Source organism: Bos mutus, chromosome X (assembly GCF_027580195.1).
Source record: "Bos mutus isolate GX-2022 chromosome X, NWIPB_WYAK_1.1, whole genome shotgun sequence".
Classification (NCBI taxonomy): domain Eukaryota; kingdom Metazoa; phylum Chordata; class Mammalia; order Artiodactyla; family Bovidae; genus Bos; species Bos mutus.
Genome location: NC_091646.1, coordinates 81,481,763 through 81,499,050, shown reverse-complemented (window position 1 = coordinate 81,499,050; position 17,288 = coordinate 81,481,763). Strand labels below are relative to the sequence as shown.

The window sequence follows — 17,288 nt, the reverse complement described above, 5'->3', positions numbered from 1 at the left end:
GTTACATAAAAAGGAAGGAACATAAGAAGGTCTGCAAATATTTTAGCAGAAAGTTTACATACTAAAAGAACATGGCATTATATATTTAAAGCATTGAAAGGGGAAAGTCTAACCAAGAACACTCTACACGAAAAGATTTGAGGTAGACATAAAGAGTTTCCAGAAAAGCAAGGATAAAGTAGTTCACCACCAACAAATCAACTTTACAGAAAATATTAAAAGCATTTGAAACTGCAAAATAACACTAATTAATTAAACAAAAATAAAAATATAACTGGGAAAGTTAAAAAATAGTAAAGTTAGCCTATTATTCACTTGCAAAGTTTGTATGAAACTTAAAAGGAAAAAGTAGCAAAATTAACAAAAACTACAATAATTATTTAAGGAGATATATAAAGTATAAAATGTGACATGAAAAACATAAAACAAAAGGGGTAAAATATAGCATTTTAGAATGAATTAAAATTTAAGTTGCTATCAATTGAAAATGGACTCATATACATACATTATTTATATGTGAACCTCAGGTTAGTCACAAAGTAAAACTAGATTTACAAAAGAAAATAGGAAAGAAATCTTAATGTAATCCTTAAAAAGTTATTAAATCAAAAGGGAAGAGAATATGAGACAAAGAAAGGAACTATAAAATTACTATAAAGCTATTCAGACGATAATATACAAAATGACAATTATTACATGCTTATCAACAATAACTTTAAAAGTTAATTAATTTAATTATCCAATCAAAAGACATAGAATGGCTGGATGGAAAAAAAAAGAAAAGAAGCCACATGTATATGCTGCCTACATATCTTCATTTCAGATATAGGCATACGCAAGAGGCTAAAAGTGAAGGGATGTAAAAAGATATATCATTGCATTAGAAATTAAAAGAAAGGTGATGTAGGTATGTTTATATCAGACAAAGAAGACTTTAAAACACGGACTGTAGTAAAAGACCAAAAAGGGCATAAATGAGTAAATCAAAAAATAAGATATGGCATTTTAATGTACCCAATACAGGAACACCACAATATATAAAGCAAGTATTAATTAACAGACCTAAAGGGAGAATTTGACATATACTAGTATAAGGAAACTCTAACATCAATATACCAACAGAAGGAGATTTTTTTTTTTAATTTTCATTGGAGGCTAAACCACTTCAGTATTCTATCCTTGAGAACCCCATGAATAGTATGAAAAGGCAAAATGATAGGATACTGAAAGAGGAACTCCCCAGGTCAGTAGGTGCCCAATATGCTACTGGAGATCAGTGGAGAAATAACTCCAGAAAGAATAAAGGGATGGAGCCAAAGCAAAAACAATACCCAGTTGTGGATGTGACTGGTGATAGAAGCAAGGTCCAATGCTGTAAAGAACAATATTGCATAGGAACCTGGAATGTCAGGTCCATGAATCAAGGCAAATTGGAAGTGGTCAAACAAGACATGTCAAGAGTGAATGTCGACATTCTAGGAATCAGCACACTAAAATGGACTGGAATGGGTGAATTTAACTCAGATGACGATTATATCTACAACTGCAGGCAGGAATCCTTCAGAAGAAATGGAGTAGCCATTATAGTCAACAAGAGAGTTCGAAATGCAGTACTTGGATGCAATCTCAAAAATGACAGAATAATCTCTGCTAGGGGCTGGTGCACTGGGATGACCCAGAGGAATGGGATGGGGAGGGAGGTGAGAGGGGGTTTCAGGATAGGGAACACATGTGCACCCATGGTGGATTTGTGTTGATGTATGGCAAAACCAATACAATATTGTAAAGTAATTAGCCTCCAATTAAAATAAATAAATTTATATTAAAAAAAACAAAGTGAGGGTAAATATTTTTATATTAGACAAAATAGACTTTTAGCCCAAAATGGTAACAGGAAACAAAAAGATCATTATATGATGATAAAGGAGTCAGAAAATAATTGCAAATAAAACAACTGACAAAGGATTAATCTCTAGAATATATAAGCAGCTCATATAGCTCACTCCAGTACTCTTGCCTGGAAACCCCATGGATGGCGGAGCCTGGTGTGCTGCCGTCTACGGGGTCGCACAGAGTTGGACATGACTGAAGCAACTTAGCAGCAGCAGAAGAAGCAACTTAGATGTCCATCGACAGATGAATGGATAACGAAGTCATAGTACATATATAAAATGGAATATTACTCAGCCGTAAAAAAATGCATTTGAGTCAGTTCTAATGAGGAGGATGAACCTAGAGCATATTATACAGAATGAAGTAAGTCATAAAGAGAAAAACAGATATCATATATTAACACACATATATATAGAAATCTAGAAAGATGGTACTGATTAACCTATATGCAGTGCAGCAATGGAAATAGAGACATAGTAAACAGACTTGTGGACACAGTGTGGGAAGGAGAAGATGGCATAAATTGGGAGAGTAGCACTGAAGCATATACATTACTATGTGCAAAACTGATAGTCAGTGGGAATTTGCTGTATGACACAGGGAGTTCAAATCTGGTGCTGTGTGACAACATAGAGGGGTGGGATGGGGTGGGAGGTGGGAGGGAGGTTCATGAGGGAAGGTCCATATGTACACCTATGGTTGATTCATGTTAATCTATGGTAGAAACCAACACAATATTATACAGCAAGTATCTTTCAGTTGAAAATAAAAATTTAAAAATCATTAACATCTCCACACACAACATGGACCAACAACATTTGTTAAGCAAATAGTAACAGATCTGAAGGAAGAAATACAAAACAATACAATCATAGAAACTTCAATACCCCGAAGTCAGCAATGGATACATCATCCAGACAGAAAATATAAAAGGAAAAAATGCACTTGAATGATACATTAATCTAAATGAAACTGACAGAAATTTATAGAACATTCCATCCAACAGCATCAGAATACACATTCTTCTAAAGAGCAGACAACAAATCCTTCAAAGTAGATCATAATGACAGGACATGAAAAGGGTGTTAGTAAATTCAAGAAGTGTAAAATCATAGCAAGTATCTTTTCTGACCACAGTGGTGTGAAACTAGAGATCAACAATAGGACAGATGAAATATCTACAAATATGTGGACGATAACTAAATGACAAAACTCTCAAACAACCAGTGAAAAAGTCAAAAGGGAAATTAAACAGTATATTAAATGAAAATGGAAACACAGCATACCAAAACAAGTCAGATCTGAGAAGAAAATTTAGTGCTAAATGCACATATTAAGAAATTAGAAAGAAAATAACTAATTTTACACCTCTAAGAACTAGAAAAAAAAGAAAAAATTATTGACAACGTTAGCAGATGAAAGGAAGTAATAAAGATCAGAGTGGAAATAAATGAAATAGATCAGAAAAACAATAGAAAAGACTAACACCCCTAAAATCTAAGTTTTTGAAAAGATAAATAAAACTGACAATACTTTTTGGTAAACTAACAAAGAAAGAAAAAAGATGCAAATAAAATTAGAATGAAAGAGGAGATATTAGAATTGATACTACAGAAATACATACGATTATAAGAGATTACTATGAACATTTATACATCAATAAGTTAGATAACCTAGAGGAAATGGACAAGTTCCTACAAACACACAACCTACCAAGACTAAATCTGGAAGAAATAGAAAAGCTGACCAGATCAATAATGAGTAAGGAAACCAGTCATCAAAAACCTCCCAACATAGAAAATCCTATGATTAGATATCTTCACTGATGGATTTTACCAAACCTTTAAAGATTAACACCAACTTTTCTATCAGTTCAGTTCAGTTCAGTCGCTCAGTCATGTCTGACTCTTTGCGACCCCATGAACCACAGCATGCCAGGCCTCCTTGTCCATCACCAACTCCCGGGGTCCACCCAAACCCATGTCAATCGAGTCAGTGACGCCATCCAACCATCTCATCCTCTGTGGTCCCCTTCTCCTCCTGTCCTCAATCTTTCCCAACATCAGGGTCTTTTCAAATGAGTCAGTTTTTCTCATCAGGTGGCCAAAGTATTGGAGTTTCAGCTTCAACATCAGTCCTTCCAATGAATACCCAAGACTGACCTCCTCTAAGATGGATTGATTGGATCTCCTTGCAGTCCAGGGGACTCTCAAGAGTCTTCTCCAACACTACACTTCAAAAGCATCAATTCTTCGGTCCTCAGCTTTCTTTATAGTCCAACTCTCACATCCATACATGACCATTGGAAAAACCATAGCCTTGACTGGACGGACCTTTGTTGGCAAAGTAATGTCTCTACTTTTTAATATGCTGTCTAGGTTGGTCATAACTTTCCTTCCAAGGAGTAAGTGTCTTTTAATTTCATGGCTGCAGTCACCATCTGCAGTGATTTTGGAGCCCAGAAAAATAAAGTCAGCCACTCTTTCCACTGTTTCCCCATGTATCTGCCATGAAGTGATGGGACCGGATGCCATGATCTTAGTTTTCTGAATGTTGCGCTTTAAGCCAACTTTTCACTCTCCTCTTTCACTTTCATCAAGAGGCTCTCTAGTTCCTCTTCACTTTCTGTCATAAGGGTGGTGTCATCTGCATATCTGAGGTTATTGATATTTCTCCCAGCAGTCTTGATTCCAGCTGTGCTTCTTCCAGCCCAGAGTTTTTCATGATGTACTCTGCATATAAGTTAAATAAGCAGGGTGATGATATACAGCCTTGACATTCTCCTTTTCCTATTTGGAACCAGTCTGTTGTTCCATGTCCAGTTCTAACTCTTGCTTCCTGACCTGCATACAAATTTCTCAAGAGGCAGGTCAGGTGGTCTGGTATGCCCATCTCTTTCAGAATTTTCCACAGTTGATTGTGATCCACACAGTCAAAGGCTTTGGCATAGTCAATAAAGCAGAAATAGATGTTTTTCTGGAACTCTCTTGCTTTTTCGATGATCCAGCGGATGTTGGCAATTTGATCTCTGGTTCCTCTGCCTTTTCTAAAACCAGCTTGAACATCTGGAAGTTCACGGTTCATGTATTGCTGAAGCCTGCCTTGGAGAATTTTAAGCATTACTTTACTAGTATGTGAGATGAGCGTAACTGTGTGGTAGTTTGAGCATTCTTTAGCATTGCCTTTCTTTGGGATACTTTCTATAAGATTGAATAGCAGGAAACACTTCCAAACTCATTTTTACAAGGTGAACATTACCCAGACACAAAAACAAGATTAAGAATACTGTAGAAGAAAAATATAGATCAATATCCCAGATGAATACAGATGCAAAAATTCTCAACCAAATATTAGCAAACTGAATTTAAGAGCACATTAAAAGAATAATATACCATGACCAAGTACAATTTATCCCTGGGATGTAATGATGTTTCAACATACACAAATCAATAAAAGTGATATACCACATTAATAAAATGAAATAAAAATCATAGGATTATCTCAATTGATGCAGAAAAAGTATTCACACAAAAAGGCACCATTTCATGATAAAAAAAATCCTTGACAGATCGGGTATATAAGGAATGTACCTTAAAAACCTTATATGACACACCCACAGGTTACATGGTGCCCAACAGTGAAAAGTTTAAAGTTTTTCCTCTAAGATCAGGAACATGGAAAGCACGCCCATTCTCACTAGTGTTATTCAATATACTACTAGAAGTCCTAGCTAGAGCAATTAGGCAAGACAAAGAAATATAAAGCATCCTAATCAGAAAGGAAGAAGCAAAATTGTCATTACTTGCAGATGATATGATCTTATATATAGAAAATCTCAAAGGTTCAACCAAAAAATGTTGGAACTAATCAAATTCAATAAAAAGCAGGCTGTAAAATAAACATCCTCATTTTAAGTCACTAACTACCTAGTCAGTTATATGACCTAATGTATGACACTTATTTTTGTTTCAATTTCTTCATCTGTACAGTTCCTTCATTTATACAATTTAAAAATTAAGCATCTAACAGAAAAAAAAATCCTGAAATCTGTTGCACTTCTATACACTAAAAATAAAATATCTGAAAAAGAAAGGAGGAAATCTTTCACATTTACAATAGCATCAAAAGTAATAAAATGCTTAGGAATAAATTTAACCAAGGATGTGAATGATCTATATAACAAGAACAAGATTTTGTTGAAAGAAATCAAAGATGACACAAGCAAATGGAAAGATATCCCATGTTGATGAATTGGAAGAATTAATATTGTTAAAATATCCTCATCTACCCAAAGCCGTTTATAAATTCAAAGCAATTCCAGTGTCATTTTTCTCAGAAATAGATCATAAAATCCCAACGTTTGTATACAGCTCCAAAAGACTCCAAATAACCAAAACAATCATGAGAAAGAACAAAGAAGTAAGTCATCACACATCCTGGTTTCAAACTATAGTACAAATCTATAGTAATTAAGACAGTATGGTACTGGCATAAAAATAGACACACAAACCAATGGAACAGAAGAGAGAGCCCAGAAATTAATCTCCACCTATATGGTCAACTAATATTTGGCGAGGGAGCCAAGAACACTCAGTAGGGAAAGGGTAGTCTCTTCAACAAATGGTGTTGCAAAAACTAGATAACCACATGCACAAATATGAAATCAGGTCCCTATATTACACCACTCACAAAGATCATTTGGCCATAACATTTGTTAACTCATCTTATGACACATGAAGAATCAAATTTCTGCTCTAAACGATGTTCTTCCCTGTTTAGGAAAAATACTAGGGAAATGGTTTGGTTTAGGAGAATCTTGGCTTAAAACTTTATTAATGACTTGGTCATTCCTACTGTCAATTTTGATCACATCTATAGCTCTCTATAAATGGACATACACAATGCACATGCAAGGTAAAATTGCACTAAGTACTACTGGACAACTTGGAATTGACTGCTAGTTCTTGCCAGACATCTTACTAACATATCCTACTAAAAGGAAAAAAAAAAAAACCAGGCCATTAAGACCCAACATTGAGGGACATGATGGATCAGAGGCAGATAAGCAACCACTCTGGCATTGAGGAACCAACTATTTTATCACCTAGTGCTTTCTAACAAATAATTAATTATCAAAAGGGGGAAATTGATGAAATAAAATTTATATTCTATGGCAAAGCAAGAAAAACTTTGAAAATAATATTTTTCTTTGCCCATTCAGGTCTCCTTCCTTCCCTTTACTGGGTATTGTGCATCTGCACTAACCAGACCTCCTGAGGAGATAATATTCCTTCTTAATCTCATAAAGAGTCACAAATCCTGAGGACACAATCTTCCTTCTTATTCTTATAAGGGGCCACAATGACCCATGATCTGCCGATCCACTTTGTATGTGTAGATCTGGATTGTTTAAACTGTCAGTACATCATTTGACATATAAACTTTTGTCTCAAAAACTTATATAACTGTACTTTGACCTCTAATGGGTGGGACAGTCCTGAGAACTTTCTGAAAGACTGTCTCCCAGGTAATAATCTTCAGGTTGGCTCAAATAAAATTTTCCATTTCTTTCTTAGATCGACTAATTTTTTTTTCATTGACACTTGAAAACTCTTACTATCCTTCAAGAGTCAAACATCACCTCCTCTACCAAGACTTCTTTGACTTCTTTACCCCAAATGCCACCAACATCCTTTCTACTCATGTTAACAATCTGCCCACTTGTCAATTTTCCAATTCCTCCCTCCTGAATTTATTCAACATTTCTCTAACCTGTGCCCTTACCCAAAAAAATTGGTATAACCCTACTGGGAATTTAAGTGAGACACATGCAAAGCTTAGTGTGGTCCCTAGCATATGGTAAGTGATCGACCAGTACTAGATGTTAGCTAGAACTTTGTCTGTCTCCCAGCTAACCTCCAGGGCAAGGTTGAGGTCTTATATTTGTGTATTCCCATTCTGTAGCACAGAGCTATCCACATAGAGGGCTTCCAAGGCATGTATGTTGAGTAAGTGAGTGAGATTAATGAATCAGTTTTGCTTCCTCCTTTCAAAACTATCTGCTTTATATAAGTAGAAATGGTTAATATATAGAGTCAAGTTTAAATAACCTACAGCAGAAAAGGACTCTGAACCCTGTTGAGTATTTTCTGCTCTACTACCATACCATCACTGATCAGCAAAAGTGCCCCAAGCCCATGGTCCTATTATAAAGATCAGCTTTCCAAGAACATAATACAGGCTATCTTATCTCATTATCCGGTGACATTAGCTGGATAATAATATTCTTTGAGTCCTGTCTGTTTCCCTGAGACACTATGGAGGGAGAAAACTGACTTTGCAGCTTCTCCAGAAGCTACTTTGGTCCTATCTATATTATCACCAATGAGTCGGTGATGGCATCATTGACTCAATGGACATGAGTCTGAACAAACTCTGAGAGACAATGAATGACAGGGAAGCCTGGCCTGCTGTAGTAAATAGTGTCACAAAGAGACACGACTGAGCAACTGAACAACAACAAATATTATCACCAAAGGAAAAGAGTTCTCTAACCTCACTTTTCCATAACTCTACTCCATTCCCCTCCAACCCACATTAAATTGATACTCATTACCTGCCTTTTGTTATATGACTATTCCTGCTTAGAATATCTTTTCCCCTTAACTCTGGCTATTCAGATCTTACCTATACTTCAAAGCTTCACAGAAAAAATGAATTGGGTATCATGCTCTGTTATGTTTATCAAAAAGAGAAGAATGGAGTGGAAGGAAAGGTGGAGGTGGAGTAGTACATGTTGTAAGAGGAGAAAGAACACACGGAATTCCTGATAGCATGAACAAAGACATGATGTTTGTGAAAGATCATGGCATATTCGAGAAGTAGCTGTTAGCTTAATGTAACTCCTGTGATAAGGAAGTCACAGGCAATAAACATGAAAGGTAGGTTGAAGACAAATTTTGAAGTGTCTTACTAAAAGGCAAGGATTTAATCCTGTAAGTGAAGGGGAGTCTGAATAATTCTAAACATAGGATTGTCAAGATAAAAACATGTATTTTATAAATATCCTAAAGTGTAGAATACACTGGAAATTATATTACTTTGCTAGGACTGCCACATCAAAGTACTAAAAAACAGGGGATTTAACAACAAAAATGTATTGTCTCACAGTTCTGAAGGCTGTAACTCTGAAACCAAAGTGACACCAGTTTTGGTTCCTCCTGAGGGTTCTCAGAGAAGAATCTGTTCTAGGCCTCTCTCCTTGTCTTATAGATGACTGTCTTCTCTCTGTGTCTCTCCAGATCATCTTTCCTCTATGAGTCTTTATGTCCAAATTTCCCCTTTTCATAAGGATACCACTCATATTGGATTAGGGCCTGTCCTAACTACCTCATTTTAACTTGATTACCTCTGTAAATACCCGTCTCCAAATACAGTCACATTCTATGGTACCAGAAATTAGGAATCCAATATATTTTGAGGGACATAATTCAACATATAACAAAGGTCACAGAGATTGCTGCTGCTGCTGCTGCTGCTAAGTCGCTTTAGTCGTGTCCGACTCTTGAGACCCCATAGACGGCAGCCTACCAGGCTCCCCCATCCCTGGGATTCTCCAGGCAAGAGCACTGGTGTGGGTTGCCATTTCCTTCTCCAATGCATGAAAGTGAAAAGTGAAAGTGAAGTCGCTTAGGCGTGTCTGACTCTTAGCGACCCCATGGACTTCAGCCCACCAGGCTCCTCCACCCGTGGGATTTTCCAAGCAAGAGTACTGGAGTGGGGTGCCATTGCCTTCTCTGGTCACAGAGATTAGAGGCAGATAAAACAACAGTAAGGGGCTATGTTAATAGGCTAGGTCATACATGATGAAAAATTATGCAAAGACACTACAAGTAGGAATGCAGAGGATACAAAGATTTAAGAAGAAGAATCTAGAAGCTATAGAGAAGAAAGAGTCATAGATGACCCTAGGCTTTATTGCTGCTGCTGCTAAGTCATTTCAGTCGTGTCCGACTCTGTGTGACCCCATAGACGGCAGCCCACCAGGCTCCGCCGTCCCTGGGATTCTCCAGGCAAGAGCACTGGAGTGGGTTGCCATTTCCTTCTCCAATGCATGAAAGTGAAAAGTGAAAGGGAAGTCGCTCAGTCGTGTCCGACTCTTAGCAACCCATTGCTAGGCTTTTATTGTTTTGGTTGATTATGTGACTGTTGATCAAGGAGAGAAACTGGAGTCAAGGAGTTTGCTGATGAATTCAATTTTAAACATATTAACTGTAGAGGTGTCAAGTTAAGATGGCTGATTAACAGACAAATGGATGCATCTGGGCTAAGAAAAAGCATTCAGTTGGAGATAGAGACTGTCGTATAGGCTATATAAATGGCTGTTGAAATTCTTAAGTGGATGAGATGACCTAAATAAGGAGTACAGATTAGCAAGATAAGAGAATAAAAAGAGCAATCAGAGAGGTTCGTGGAAATCCATGGTAGAGTACTATCACAGAAGACATGAAAGGGGAGGCTTTAAAGATGGAAGGAAAGTACAACAACCTTAAATGTAGTAAAGCCAAGTATGTTGAAAACCTAAAGAGAGAGTACATGACATGACATTTAGGAGATCTTCAGGTAACTCTTGTGAGAACAGTTTCAATAATGATCTAAATGGAAACTGTCAAAAAATAGGGTGGTAATTTGAGTAAGGGCTGTTAAATAAAGATTGACTTAGGAAATAAATGTGTTTGCAAGCTAAAGACTAGGCAGTAAAGCATAATAATCAAGGTGTAGACTTTATAGACCTGGGTTCAAATCTCACATCTGCTCTTTCCAAGTTGTATAAACTTGACCAAGTTGCTTGATTTTTCTGTCCCAATTTCCCTAACTGAAAAATTGGGAATACAACAGTACCTACTACATAGGATTATGGTGAACATTATATGAATTGATAAATGCAAAGTGTTCAATAGAGGGCTTGGCACAGATTAGGTATTCAATAGGGCTTCCTTGATAGTTCAGTTGGTAAAGAATCCACCTGCAGTGCAGGAGACCCCAGCTCTATTCCTGGGTTGAGACATCCGCTGGAGAAGGGATAGGCTACCCACTCCAGTATTCCTGGGCTTCCCTTGTGACTCAGGTAGTAAAGAATCTGCCTGCAATGCAGGAGACCTGGGTTCGATCCCTGAATTGGGAAGATCCCCTGGAGAAGGGAAAGGGTTACCCACTCCAGTATTCTGGCCTAGAGAATTCCATGGACTGCATAGTCCATGGGGTTGCAAAGAGTCGACACAACTGAGCAACTTTCACTTGCACTTTCAGGTATTCAATAAATGTTATCTATATTAGGTAGGAATGGTTGGATGGGTGGAAGAACCAAAGAAAAAGGAATTGAAGAAAACAAAGCTGATGGAACAACTTTTCAGAAGGTATGGGAGAGAATGAATCCTCTTTAACTTACTGGCTCTGTGTCCTTTGGTAAGGCACTTTACATTCCTGTGCCACAGTTTCCTATTCTGTAGAATGTAAATGATAATATTGCTTACCTCACAAGGTTATTGTGAGGATTAAATGAAATGATACATGAAACACACTTCCCTACTGGGAAGAACTTGAGGAGAAGAATAGTATATAATCTACGTGAAATTATGTGTGCCAGCGAGACTGAAATTAAAAAAAAAATAAAGCATTCAAGTGAATAATTTTCACAATTTCATGCTAGAGTAAAACAGTGCTATACAATCTTGTGAATGTTTTCTTAACAAGGTTAAGCATTCTTCTAGTGCTAATAAATTTATTGTGATTTTTTTAAATTATGCTGAAAATATTTTTTGTACTTCAGTAGTTTCAAATATGTTTGAAATCTTTTTCAGATAATTGTTATGAAACAATGGCTAGTATAAAATTAAATTAGTTACATGAATTCAGCAATAAGCTTACTAATTTTTTCAAATCATAATATCATAAATTCAAATATCAAAATCATAAAATCATAATCTATCTTGATTGTGTTAAGATGAACAACTGAAGATTTATCCTTACAAGAGTAGAATTTTAAATATAATAATTGTTGATTATTTATCTTCTTTAAAAATGACTCCCTATCTCACTCAGAACAAAATCCAAAGTATTTACAAGGTCCTATAAGATCTGGCCAGAGAAGGCAATGGCAACCCACTCCAGTACTCTTGCCTGGAAAATCCCATGGATGGAGGAGCCTGGTAGGCTGCAGTCCATGGGGTCGCTAAGAGTCGAACATGACTAAGCGACTTCACTTTCACTTTTCACTGTCATGCATTGGAGGAGGAAATGGCAACCCACTCCAGTGTTCTTGCCTGGAGAATCCCAGGGAAGGGACGGGGCGGGGGCGGGGGGGGCTGGTGGGCTGCCCTCTATGGGATCGCACAGAGTCGGACAAGACTGAAGCGACTTAGCAGCAGCAGCAGCATAAGATCTGGCACTTCTCTGTCTCTCTAAAATCATGTGCTACCACTCTCCTCTTCACTCCAGTGATGCTGGCTTTGCTATTCTTTGAACACGTCAAGCCTTTGAAATTCTATTTTCTCTGTCAAGAATACTCTTCCCTTGGGTATTCTCATGGCTAGTTCTCTCACTTTATTCATATATATTCTTTAAAATCATCATATCAGAGAAGCCCTCCTTGACTGTTCATTAAATAGCTCTCCCCAGTCCCTCTGCTATCTTATTCAACGCCCCCTCCCCCCAAAAAACCCATCCACTAACATACCCTCATTAGAATACAGTCTCCAAAAAGGCAAGGGACTTGTCTTGCAGACTCTCCAGAGTCTTGTGCAGTGATGGCACAGAGTAGGTTCTCAGTAAGTATTTGTTGAATTAATTAATGAATGAATCTCATAACACAATGTACTTTCCTATTGATACCTTTGTCTTTCATATGTCCTTATCCTTGAACGCTGAGAAAAAACCAGGAAGGAACTCAGACCAAAGTAAATGTAGGCATAGGCTATACTAGTCTAAGCAAGAACAGCCTAGGCTACCAGATTCCAGAAGAGGAGTTGGGGGATTGAAACTACTGCTTGTGACATAGAGAGAGAGAGAGAGGACAAAGTGTTCTTTCTGCAATTATTTCTTATGAAGCCCTTTTGCCTCTGTGTAGACAGAAACTGTCTGCAAGCCCAGAAAGCAGAATGAATGACAACAAACTAATTTCTCTGGAAAAGTCACTTGAAACCTTTGTACTGCTGCTAAGTCGCTTCAGTTGTGTCCGACTCTGTGCAATCCAGAGACGACAGCCCACCAGGCTCCCCCATCCCTGGGATTCTCCAGGCAAAAACACTGGAGTGGGTTGCCATTTCCTAATGCTATTGCCATTACTTTTGTACTGCTTGCCTATAATAACTGTTAGTGGGTTCACAAAATTTTCACTGTCTTAGGAAGAGATTAACCATATTTCATCAACCATATTTTATGACAGCTATATCCTGCATCTAGAAACTCTCTCAAAGAAAAACCAACATGAACACAAAGGGACAATCAAATATTAAAATGGAAGCACAGCAATACCTAACATATTCCATGCTTATCAAATTTAGAAGGTTGGCTGTGGAGTCAGCACACAGTTTCTTCCCACTCTCCATGCCAGGGTGTGGGTAGCAGATTTTAGTGTGAGTGACAAGTACAAGTGGCTCTTGACTCTAGAGCAGGACTGTACTCCCACTGGTGAAAGTAGCCAGGAGGGTTCCAGTTGAATTAATGTTTCCTTTGTTTTTAGGACCCCATAGACCAGTGACTTAGCAGCAGCAGCAGACCAGTGACTTTATAGAGAAAGAACACTGAGGCTTTCTTTTTTATCTGAATCCAGTGGATTCAATGTCATGGCCATTCAGAATAAGGTCATTTTGGGGTTTAGAAAACCAATTGAGAAAAGAAGGGATGGAGGAAGGTGCTTTAATAAATGGTGCCAAGAAACCTAAAACCAATCCATGCCCTTAATGGGAGTTGACACTGGGGATGCACTGAAACCTAGCACATTAAAAAAGAGAGGGTCTCTGCCTTGTATTTAATACCAGAGATAGCTGAACTGGTAAACTGCAGAGTGCTAGAAGCTATGGCATTCCATTGACCAAATAGAAATGCGTAGATACACACAGACAATTCATGCCTTAAAAAAAAAAAAAAAGACATCCAGAGTAAAATATTAGACCTAAAACCTCAAACAACATATTTTATTATCTTTGACATGCAGGATATCATTAGGCTCCATCCAGACCTGCCATCCTCCTTAAGCAGAAACATAAGAAAAATAAACTTGGAAGAGATGCCACTGATCTGTATGAGGCCTTCTAACAAGTTTCCACCACACTAGTTCTTTTATTTAACAGCAGAAGGGAGCTGGTAAAGCCCTCCTGCCCAAGACAATCTTCCAGGTTGGACATGGACATGGGAATAACAGATCAGTCAAGGTAGCCTTTAGCTTCCCTATTGAAACATCCTGCCCTTCTCTCTTTGCATGCCATTTTGACTTGAGTTCCTATCTCTTTCAGCTGAATCTCCCAATCACTTGGGTTAGGGCATATGGATGCTTGGTACTAAAGACAAGACAATAAAGATGAATAATGGGAACCTTCACGTGACACATGCTTGATAAATGCTGAAATCAAATTCAACATTCGACTCTAGAAAGAAACCTTGGCCACCAATCTGTTAATAAAGGAGTCAGTGACATCACTCTACATTGTCCTGACATATTACAGACATTCAGCAGTGGGATTAGTCACAGACAATGAACCTAGCTTTTAATAAATATTTGTAAAATAAATTATTTTTTCAAATCTTGATAAATTTTCCTCTTGAGCTAAAACTGCAAGGCCAGTTGACTCTGCAGTTAACTAATGTACAACTTGGCAGCATAGCCCAGGATGCGCCTCCTGAGAATCAACTGGATATTAGAACAAGTTTGGAGGCTGGTATAAGGAGGAAAAACTTGCCTCTCTGTACAAATTCCCCCAACACACCTTGTGTCATAGTAAAGATGAGTCAATGCCATCCTTTTCGAAATCGAATTTTCAGTATTTCCCACATCAGAACTGGTGCACTGCCGCTTTAAGAAGCTGGGCAAGATGGAGCCCTCCCAACTCACAGCTAGAAGCTTTAAGCAGCCAGATAACACTGTGGATTGTGACAAAAATAAAAAAAATGCCTGGAGGGGTAAGTCGAGGCTCTAAGGGCAGGAGAGGAAATCAAGGCTGTAATCAAACAACCAGCAAACTCTGAGCTTCCTATCCGGTGGATGGCAGCTCCTCTAGGCTTTAAAGCGCCACCCCTCCTCCGTTCCCCTCCCCTTCTTACCCCACCCTACCCGGTCCAACCCTCTGTGTCCTCCTTGAAAGAGTCTCCTTCGGTAAGGTGGCTCTTTGCCGCCCAGAGAATACCCCAGTGAGGGCAGCAAAAGGAAGGGGAGAGGGGGGGTAAACAAAATGAAAGGGACTTACTTTCGGATTCTGCGCCTCCAAAGGCATCCTCTGCTCCCAGCCCCGGGCCAGGCCGATGGGGCGGGGCCGGGGTTGAGGTGGTGGACCGGGGGTCTTCACTCACTCGTACTACAAATCTAATTCAGTGGAGTTAGGAAAGGGCACCGACTAGGGCCGGTGTATAGTAGGTTTTAATTATCTCAAAAGGAGATAGAAAGGTCTGAGAGAGTTGATCAGGGTAGGAATGGAGGTGAGCTCTAAAACCCTCCTGTCCTCCCTTTCTGGCTAGCTTCCCCCTGGTATTAGCGATTTCAGGGGCTACGGTTTTCTTTTTTCTTCCTTTTGGTTTCTCCCAGCTGCCTGTCCCAGACCCCACCCAGCGGCTCCACCCCATCCACTGCTACACATTCTGTCAATCACCAGCCCCTTTAAAGCTGCACCGCACAACTTGGGTTTTCATCTCTCTTTGGCGGGCAGACAGAATCACGGGGTTCGTGGCATTTCCAACAATACCTCCGACCTCTCTGTTGAGTTTAGGTGGCTGCTGTTAGTTGCTAGTGGCGGCCTTCTCTCACCCTCTGCCCTGAAGCTTGCACAGTCGGCTCCACCCAAGCTCCTTCCGGCGGGCCAGACCACCAAACCCCACCCCATCTCTTTTCTTTACTTTGTTTCTAGTTTAAAAAAAAAAAAATGGTTCTCTAGGCTTCCAGATCGCCAAGAAGGTTCCTGCAGCGCCCTCCTTGGCGCCGCCCAATCTCATAGTTTCTGTACTGAAGTGTCTACAGAAGATTTCCTGTGCCTGGGGACTCTCCGTTTCGCCTGGCCCAATGTGCTCAGTCTTCTCTATCTCATCTGTGTAAATCTCCAGGTTTATGAATACAATCAGAAGGGAGAAGGCGGGGATTCCCCAAAATGTGCTTCATTGCTCTTAGCCAAAAGGAGCGCCCCACTCCATAATTAGGCTGCTCAAAGTTGGAGGAGGACCCTGAGGTCCCATCCACAGGTATTAGTGGAACTCTAGAATGACCCATCAGAAATCATGTTTAATGTCTTTCTCCCTTCCGGTTAATGGGAACATCTGGTTGTTCAGGCCAAAAAGCAGAGACAATACTTTGCCAACAAAGGTGCATCTAGTCAAAGCTATGGTTTTTCCAGTAGTCATGTATGGATGTGAGAGTTGGACTATAAAGAAAGCTGAGTGCCAAAGAATTGATGTTTTTGAACTGTGGTGTTGAAGAAGACTCTTCAGAGTCCCTTGGTCAGCAAGGAGATACAACCAATCCATCCTAAAGGAAATCAGTCCTGAATATTCATTGGAAGGACTGATGTTGAAGCTGAAACTCCAATACTTTAGTCACCTGATGTGAAGAACTGACTCATTGGAAAAGATCCTGATGCTGGGAAAGATTGAAGGAGGGAAGAGAAGGGGACAACAGAGGATAAGATGGTTGGATGGCATCACCAACTCAATGGACATGAGTTTGACTAAACTCCGGGAGTTGGTGATGGACAGGGAGGCCTGATGTGCTACAGTCCATGGGGTCACAAAGAGTCAGACACAACTGAGCTACTGAACTGAACTGAACTGAATCCTTAAATCTTTTTCTTTTGTGCTTCATATCCAGTTCTTCAATAAATCCTGTTGGCCATTCTTTAAAATTTGTCCAAAATGGCTCGCCATTTCCTGGTCCCATGCATGCATGCTAAGTCACTTCACTTGTGTCCCATTCTTTGCGACCCCATGGACTGTAGTCCTCCAAGCTCCTCTGTCCATGGGATTCTCCAGACAAGAATACTGGAGGGGTTGCCATGCCCTCCTCCAGGGAATCTTCCCCACCTAGGGATCCAGCCCACCTCTTGTATCTCCTGCATTGACAGTCAGATTATTTACCACTAGCACCATCTAGGAAGCCCTTCCTGGTCCCAGACACCACCATCAATATATCCAGCCCCTGC

At 39.2% G+C, this 17,288-nt stretch overlaps 1 protein-coding gene across 4 annotated transcripts in view; it reads right to left on the bottom strand.

Annotated features, from left to right (window-relative positions):
- Positions 1 to 15,931, bottom strand: part of KLF8 (KLF transcription factor 8) — a 353,812-nt gene extending 337,881 nt beyond the window's left edge. For all 4 annotated transcript variants that reach the window (XM_070365873.1, XM_070365871.1, XM_070365872.1 and 1 more), the window contains exon 1: positions 15,354 to 15,931. The gene's annotated coding sequence lies outside the window, so the exon portion shown is untranslated. The remainder of the gene's footprint in view (positions 1 to 15,353) is intronic.
- Positions 15,932 to 17,288: the final 1,357 nt, after the last annotated feature.